Here is a 7,557-nt window from a genome sequence, read left to right on the forward strand (position 1 = left end):
AAATGCTTAAATATATATATATATATATATATATATATATATATATATATATACTATTATTATTATTTTACATGTAACTGGGAAATAAGACATACAGGCACTGGGGCATAGATATCCATCCTTCCCTACTGGAAAGTTGGAGGGGGTATTGGAGAAAATATGGGAGAGAGCAGATTGGAGGAGGGGATATTTTGGGGTGGTAGGTAGGGGAAAGACGGTGAGAAAATTTGTAACTCAAAATCTTGCAGAAATGAATGATGTAAACTAGAAGTTAATAAAGCATTTGATTAAAAAATGTTCTATATTTTCTCTGACATAGAAGTTTGCTAACAAAAGACTTCTTATTAGAACCATGTGAGAACTCAAACAGATGACTGCTTCCATTTGGTCTCTACACCTCTAGCGCCTAATTTTCTTTATTTTGGAAAAAGTTTCCTGACACCTTCTGCACAATCCAACCATACCTATCTTTGGTATAGAGGTCAAAAACCCATAATGATATAAAAGATATGAAATGTTCATTCTTTTTGCATTAAAAAATCCAAACTGCATCAGGCTAAATCCAAAGCATTTGCATAAGGAAGGGGATCAATTTATCCTCCAAGTAAATTCCTAAAAATCATAAACACCATCTTGGTAAAATCCTATTGTTACCAATGCTTCAGCACTTTACCTCTGCTTAAATGGATGATTTTTCCATTCCTGACTTTCCTGGTGTTTTCTATCAAGCATAACAATGAGCCATTTTAAAGCAAGTTGTAAAAGGGACATCATATTGATGCATCATGGAATTAGAATCAAGTTCATAGAAGACAGTAAAAAATATCCTTTACCAGTGTTCTACTTCTTATTGCCAGATATTGCCATTACTTAATTATAACTGAATTCATATGTATAATTTTTTTTCATAAAATTTGTATAAAAGGGAATATTTTATGAAGGAAAAAGGTCTTCCTTTAAAAGAGGATTAAAGTATAAAACTAGAAGATGTCAAAATTCACCTATGGGTTTGTTCATTAAATAGCTCTTAAAATGCTAATATATACATGTATACATATATACATTATGTATATTCAAGCTATGATAACTTACAGCTTCAGATGTGGTACATATGATCCCCATGCCACTCATACTTATAAGTATTCATGGAATATAACCTGAATTTGTTCAACTGTTTTTTATTTACTTACTCAGAGGTAACTAAACCATTCCTAAAGTTTTTTTTAATTTAATATTAAAGTCCAAATTTGTTTACCTAATTTAATCAAGCCCATGATTTTTGTACATTATTTTTAAAAAGAGTACATATTTGCCAAAATACAGCTCAAAGATATTAACTGAGCCCCTTAGAGAAATGTATCTTCTATTTCTTTTATATTTTTCCATTAATTTTAATTTTATTTGAATTTCTTCTCCTTCTCCAGTAGACAATATATGAATAGGTCCTTTTGGTGGTTTTAACTCTTAGTGAAAGTCTTGAAAAATCCCAGGGAGAATAAAATTTTAATAAACTCTAAACATTTTGGCTGAAGTAATATTCTAAAAGTCACTGACTATATATAACACTGGATTAATATCAAAGCATAAGAAAAATATATTTAGTTTTTGTATTGTAAATTACCATAAGTTATGATACTGAAATCTGTTGTGTTAAACAAAGAATGTTAAAAATGGAATATATTTTTAAATGGGTAGCTTCTGTTTTTAAACTTGTATCATGAAAATTATGGTATCTGGAAATATCATTTATGATAGGAAATTATCAAAATTAATTTATAAACCTACATCCAATAGATATCATCAAAGAACAGTTCATATCCATGCTGTTTATAACTGAATAGTTACCAAGAAAACATATTGCAACTTTTAAAAAATGAAGGGCAACTTAAGTCATGCAGGATTACCCATTACACTCCTGTCTGCATTTGGAAATCCCTGTTTGAACTGGATTCCAAATTCCTTATTTATACATAAAATAATCTTTAATCCTTATCTGGAGAGTGTACTCTGTGAGAATAGCAGTATTTTGATAAAAATTAAGAGATAAATGCTTACCATGGCAAACATAAGAACAGGCTTAAAAATAATTTAGGAAAGTTGAATGACAGCAAGAGAGCAAATTTAAATATATGTGTATATAGGTCTATATGTATATACACATAAGGCTATATATGTACGTATCAAATATATTCATAACAATATGTTCCAAATTTTATGAGAAATATGTCCAACCTCTTTCTCTGTGTGTTTCTGTCTCCCTCCCTCCCTCCCTCCTTCCCTTCAAAGTATGCATGGTATATAAGTTAACTTAGTGAATTCATCCTTCATGCAATTCCACTTTATTAAAGAGGTGAAAAATTTATAAAACTCTGATGGGATATGGTTTTAATGCTTCATCACACTACCCATCATTTGCTTTTCAATCTAGATCAGAATGATCTTTCCTACTTTCCTGCAATCACCTACCTCCACAAGTATTAGTCTGCAAATATTCCCATGAGCTCTTTGCTGGGTCATTTCCAGCTCACACTTGCTAAAGAGGGTTTGCAGTCTGAAGTACTCCAGCAATGCAGCATGCATCCTTTCTAGCAGCAGAAGGAGCTAAAGGGAAGAAGGAGAAAAAAAAAAAAACAAGTCAGAGTAGGAGAGGAAATTAATGGCAGTGTTCAAGAAGAATGATGGAGGGAAATATAGAAAGCAGTCAATAGCCCATTCTGCACTGTACGGACCTGACAGGAATTTCACAGTCTCTTGATTTTTCAGCCCACTCATGTGCATTCATCAGAAACCAGTCACATCTGGCTGCCAGGATGGGGGGTTAATTTTCTCTAAATGCCTCAGCAGTTTTGTTCTAGCTGAGGCAAACTCTGTGACTGCAAAGCTGATGAGTAAAATATTTCTCCTTCACCCAGTTTAACTCAAAACCGATAGCCTCGGGACATATTGAACCTTTCTCTAAAAAAAATAATCTTCTGAAGCTCTTTGAATGGCACATCAGGTCAAGCCAAAGTTTAAAATGCAAGTTTAAGACTTTGATGGACACCATTGCTTCTTTTTTCCCCTTGTAAAGCTTATCATAGCTTGGCAATGTGTGCTGTAGAGCATGACAAAACTAAAGAGAATTAACTTAGCCATCAACTGCTGAGGGAGAACAATAACAGGAAAGAAATTTCCAGAGAGAACTCCCTATTAATCTACCTAGCTATAACCATGTGACATGAAAACATCGAACTGCACTAAACTACGAAAGATGCAGCTCTCAACATTTTTTCTACTAGATTTATACCTAAGAAAAGAAGAAACCTCTAGTACTAGATATTTTATACAAAAGAAAGAGTTCTAATAAAAAAAAGATAACAATCAGATCACTTATGTATACAGTGTCAGTTTTTCCCTGAATAAGTAGCAAGACAATGGCATGCAACATTGTTCAGACAATTTTGTTTTCAGTGTTTTCACCATTTTAAAAAGGTTTGTGGTTGGGACAAAAATTGCCTCTGAGAGAACATATGCTGGAAAACAAAGCATTTTCATCAGAATGAAATGTTCTAGTTGTTGTAAAGATATTAGTATAAACATACAAAGGCTCAAGCCGGTATGCTCTAGTAAAAGAAGAAAATCTTTAGATTTGGTGGTTCATCGTGAGGATAAGCCTATACTAGGTGTCCTTTTGGTAGATTCTAGTGAGGGAAAGACAATGGAAAAGATATCATCAGAGCTTTCCCCACATATTTAACAAAATATATCATTAGAGGAGTAATTCTTTTTATAATATTTTTGCAGCAATATCACTATTCTGTTTCTAGAATTGAAAGGCTTAGTAACACCTTCAACTAGGAAACTATATATAATGCCACGGAAAGAGCATGGGGGCACACATATCTACTAACCTCAACTCTCCTTTTAATTCGGGGGGGTGACTTGGGTCAGCCAGTGCATATATGCTTCCTTGACCTTTATTTACTAACTCATAAGTGAGGGATTCAGTTCAACAAAAGCATTCCTTAAGTGTCTATTATGTGCAAAGAAACACTGTGACTGGGATCTGTGTGTATACAAGAATAAAAATGAAAAACTCTTTGCAGCTGACATTTTAATGGGGTTTGAATGAAATGATCTTTAAAACCTCTTCCAGCTTAAATAATTCATGGTCAAAACACATTGAAAGTTCTCCCCAACATTCCCCCCTATCCCCAACAACAGCAACATTTTAACAAATTCTGTTACAGAATGTTAGGACGTCACAAAAATCTACTGTAATGAAGCAACTGAACAATGCAGATCAAGTTCTCAGAGCATGCCTGAATTAGCCCTTCCTACTAGGCTGGGTTAGGCAGAGCATTTGCAGATGTCGCTTGTTTGGTTCCAATCCAGCATTGGGAATTCTGGAAGATTCTTTCCAGACATGGATGACTGAGGGGCCTCTACTAAATGATAACAAAAGAACTTCTGATTGGCTGGGGAGGTGGAAGAGTTGATAATTTAGGAGGTGCTGATCTAGAATTGAGTTCAACACAAAAGGGATGACTTTTGGGGGAAATAATTTCTTTTCTTTTCTTTCTTTTTTTTTTTTTTTTTTGCTTTTTGGAGGGGGAGGGAAGTAGGGTAATTGGGGTTAAGTGACTTGTCCAAGGTCACATGGCTAGTTTTGTGTTAAGTGTCTGTGGCCAGATTTGAACTCAGGTCCTCCTAACTCCAGGGCCAGTGCTATATTCATTGCTGTACCTAGCTGCCCCAAAAATAATTTCTTAATAACTTTTTTTCCCCTGGAGACAAGTGAAGCAAGAACTATTGTCACCTACTGAATGGATAGAAAGGTGGCTGTCTTGTTGGAAAGCAAATTCTCAAGAAACCATGTGCATCTGGGAGATGTGTTATAGTCATCAGAGATCATGTTGGCCTCCAGAGTCCCTTGTTTAATAATTCTCCATCTACTCATGACTATGAAAGGTACATGATTTGATTATCTTATACATTTTATGGTATAATCTTTAAAATTTAACAGTAGAGTCTGCCAGAGTGATTGTGGTTGAAAACAAAGGAAATGTCTGCAGATGTATGTAGAAAGATAGGAACCTGAGGAAGACAGTTGTGGCAAACAGAAGTACCAACTATGGGTTCAACACAACCATTGATCCTCAGAGCCCAGCAGAGGACTGCAGCTAAAGGGAAACTTCATGAGGATACCACAAAGAAAGAAGGAAATTCCCAAGACCAGAAGATTGGCCCCATATATTCTATATAATTTTCTCCTTAAGTTGGAGCCCACTCTACACCAGACCTTTGTGTATGGAAGAGGAGGATGTCCTGGTTTGCAGGGGAATTGCAATTTCCACACCAAAAAGAGCACATGATCAAAAACAGATTTGTGGAAATATCGAAGATCATAAGAGCATTAAAGAGACATCAACATCACTTTTTAAAGGACATATACTATCAGGCTACTCTAATTTACTTCTTTAATAGGATATTAAAGCACTGTGGGCAAAGTAAATCAATAGATATCATGGATTCTTAAGTCAAAGGTTGCATTCAGTCTATATGACATTCAATAAGAGACTTGGACAATGCAGCTTATTGAGATGAGAGTTCTCAAGAAACCATGTGCATCTGGAAGATGAGTCAGAAACATCGGAGGGAACAGTGGCTACCAGAGTAGTGATAGTAGATGGCGGTGGCAATCGTTACTTAGGTTCAAATGACCAATTCTTATTTGTTCATTGAAGGTATTATCATTCATAGAAAATGACGTTTTAGAGACTGTTTTCAAGGAATTAATGGCACCTTTGGAGTGTGACACAGTTCATGGGAGTTGTTGGTCCTGAACCTATTGCATGAATTGCATGAAGTAAATATAAAATAATACTCTGGAGAGATATGTGTGTATGTATGTGTATATATATATATATATATACATACACACATTATATATACATTATATATATATATACATTATATATACACATACACACACAAGCGTATATCTGCATGTGGGTGTGTTTTAGAACAAAATTATATTTAGAAATTATATTTTACAACATAAAACATATTTATGTTTTATAATACACATATATTTCCCATTATAGTGCTACCTATTCACTCTCAGAGTAATCTCTTACAATAAAGAATTTTTTCAGGGTGGCCAGTTAGCACAGCGAGTAAGAGCACCGCCCCCAGAGTCGGGATGACCTGGGATCGAATCTGGGCTCAGACACTTAGCACCCACCCAGAAACACCTGGCCGTGTAACCTTGAGCAAGTTACTTTACCCTGATTGCTTAGGGGCGGCCAGGTGGCTCAGTGAGTAAGAACACTGGCCCCATAGTCGGGATGACCTGGGATCAAATCTGGGCTCTGATACTTAGCACCACACCCAGAAATAACTGGCCGTGTGGCCTTGAGCAAGTTACTTAACCCTGATCGCTTAAAAAAAAAAAAAGAATTTTTTCAAAAGAGGAAGAAAGAAAATGAAGCAAAAGTAACATATTGAAAAAGATTGATAATATATTCAGGGCCTCACACCCATGGATCCCTGTATCTGCAAGGTATGAGCAACTATCTTCTCATCTCTTTAGTTTTAATAATCTCCCAGCACTGAATTTCAATTGTTTTTGGTGTTATTTCTTCCATATAAATGGAATTATATATATATATATATATATATATATATATGAATTTATGTAATCAGTGTGTATATTGTTTTACTGATTCTGCTTACTTCACATTGCATCAGTTCACATATTTTCCATGTTAATTCATAGTAATCTCATTCATTTTGTTCTTACAGCACAACAATATTACATTCTTGAATTAAAATTATTTTAGCCAGCTGTCAGGCAATGGACATCAGCAATTCTTTACTGCTACAAATATCTGGGTATTTATAAGGCCTTTCTTTTCATCACTAACCTCTTTCATGTTAGCCATGTAATCTCTGGGTCAAAGGATATGTTTACTTTCTTTATATAATTGCAAATTATATTCCAGAATGGTTGGAGAAATTCATAATTCCAACCAATTATGCATGTGTACCATTTTTCTGACTTTCCTCCAATACTGAATATTTTCATAATTGTTATCTTGGCTAATTTGCTGGAGGTGAGTCGAAACATTGCATTTTTTGGTTTGTATTCCCCTCATTTTTAGTAATCTGGAGAATTCCTTTATATTGTTTTTAATAGTTTATAAGTCATCATTTGAGAACCAGCTATTTGCTTGTATCCTTTCACTAGTCATCTATTGAGGAAATTTTTGGGGTTTTTTGGTTTTTTTTTTTTGGTCTTTGATATTTGCTAATGGTCTATATATCACAGATATTAGAACTTTAGCACCAATATTCAGTACATTTTTCCCCCAATTTGACCACTTCTTTTTTTATTCTAGTTGAATTTTGTTCATGAAAAACTTTTAAACTTTATGTAATCAAAATTATAAATTTTACCTTTGTAACCATTTCTGTCCCTTGTATAGTACTTCTCCATCTACTCATGACTAAGAAAGGTACATGATTTTATTATATTCTAAATTTTATGGTATAATTTTTAATATTTAAACCATA

At 34.2% G+C, this 7,557-nt stretch overlaps 1 long non-coding RNA gene across 1 annotated transcript in view; it reads right to left on the reverse strand.

Annotated features, from left to right (window-relative positions):
- Positions 1-2,849, reverse strand: part of LOC138170088 (uncharacterized) — an 81,021-nt gene extending 78,172 nt beyond the window's left edge. The window contains exons 1-2 of the long non-coding RNA XR_011170536.1: positions 2,730-2,849; positions 2,467-2,601 (exon numbers count right to left, since the gene is read on the reverse strand). This is a non-coding gene — a long non-coding RNA (uncharacterized lncRNA). The remainder of the gene's footprint in view (positions 1-2,466; positions 2,602-2,729) is intronic.
- Between the last annotated feature and the right edge of the window lie 4,708 nt (positions 2,850-7,557).

This window comes from Petaurus breviceps, unplaced genomic scaffold, assembly GCF_028583685.1.
Source record: "Petaurus breviceps papuanus isolate PSGF00001 unplaced genomic scaffold, PetGlider_PUasm1.0 38, whole genome shotgun sequence".
NCBI lineage: Eukaryota > Metazoa > Chordata > Mammalia > Diprotodontia > Petauridae > Petaurus > Petaurus breviceps.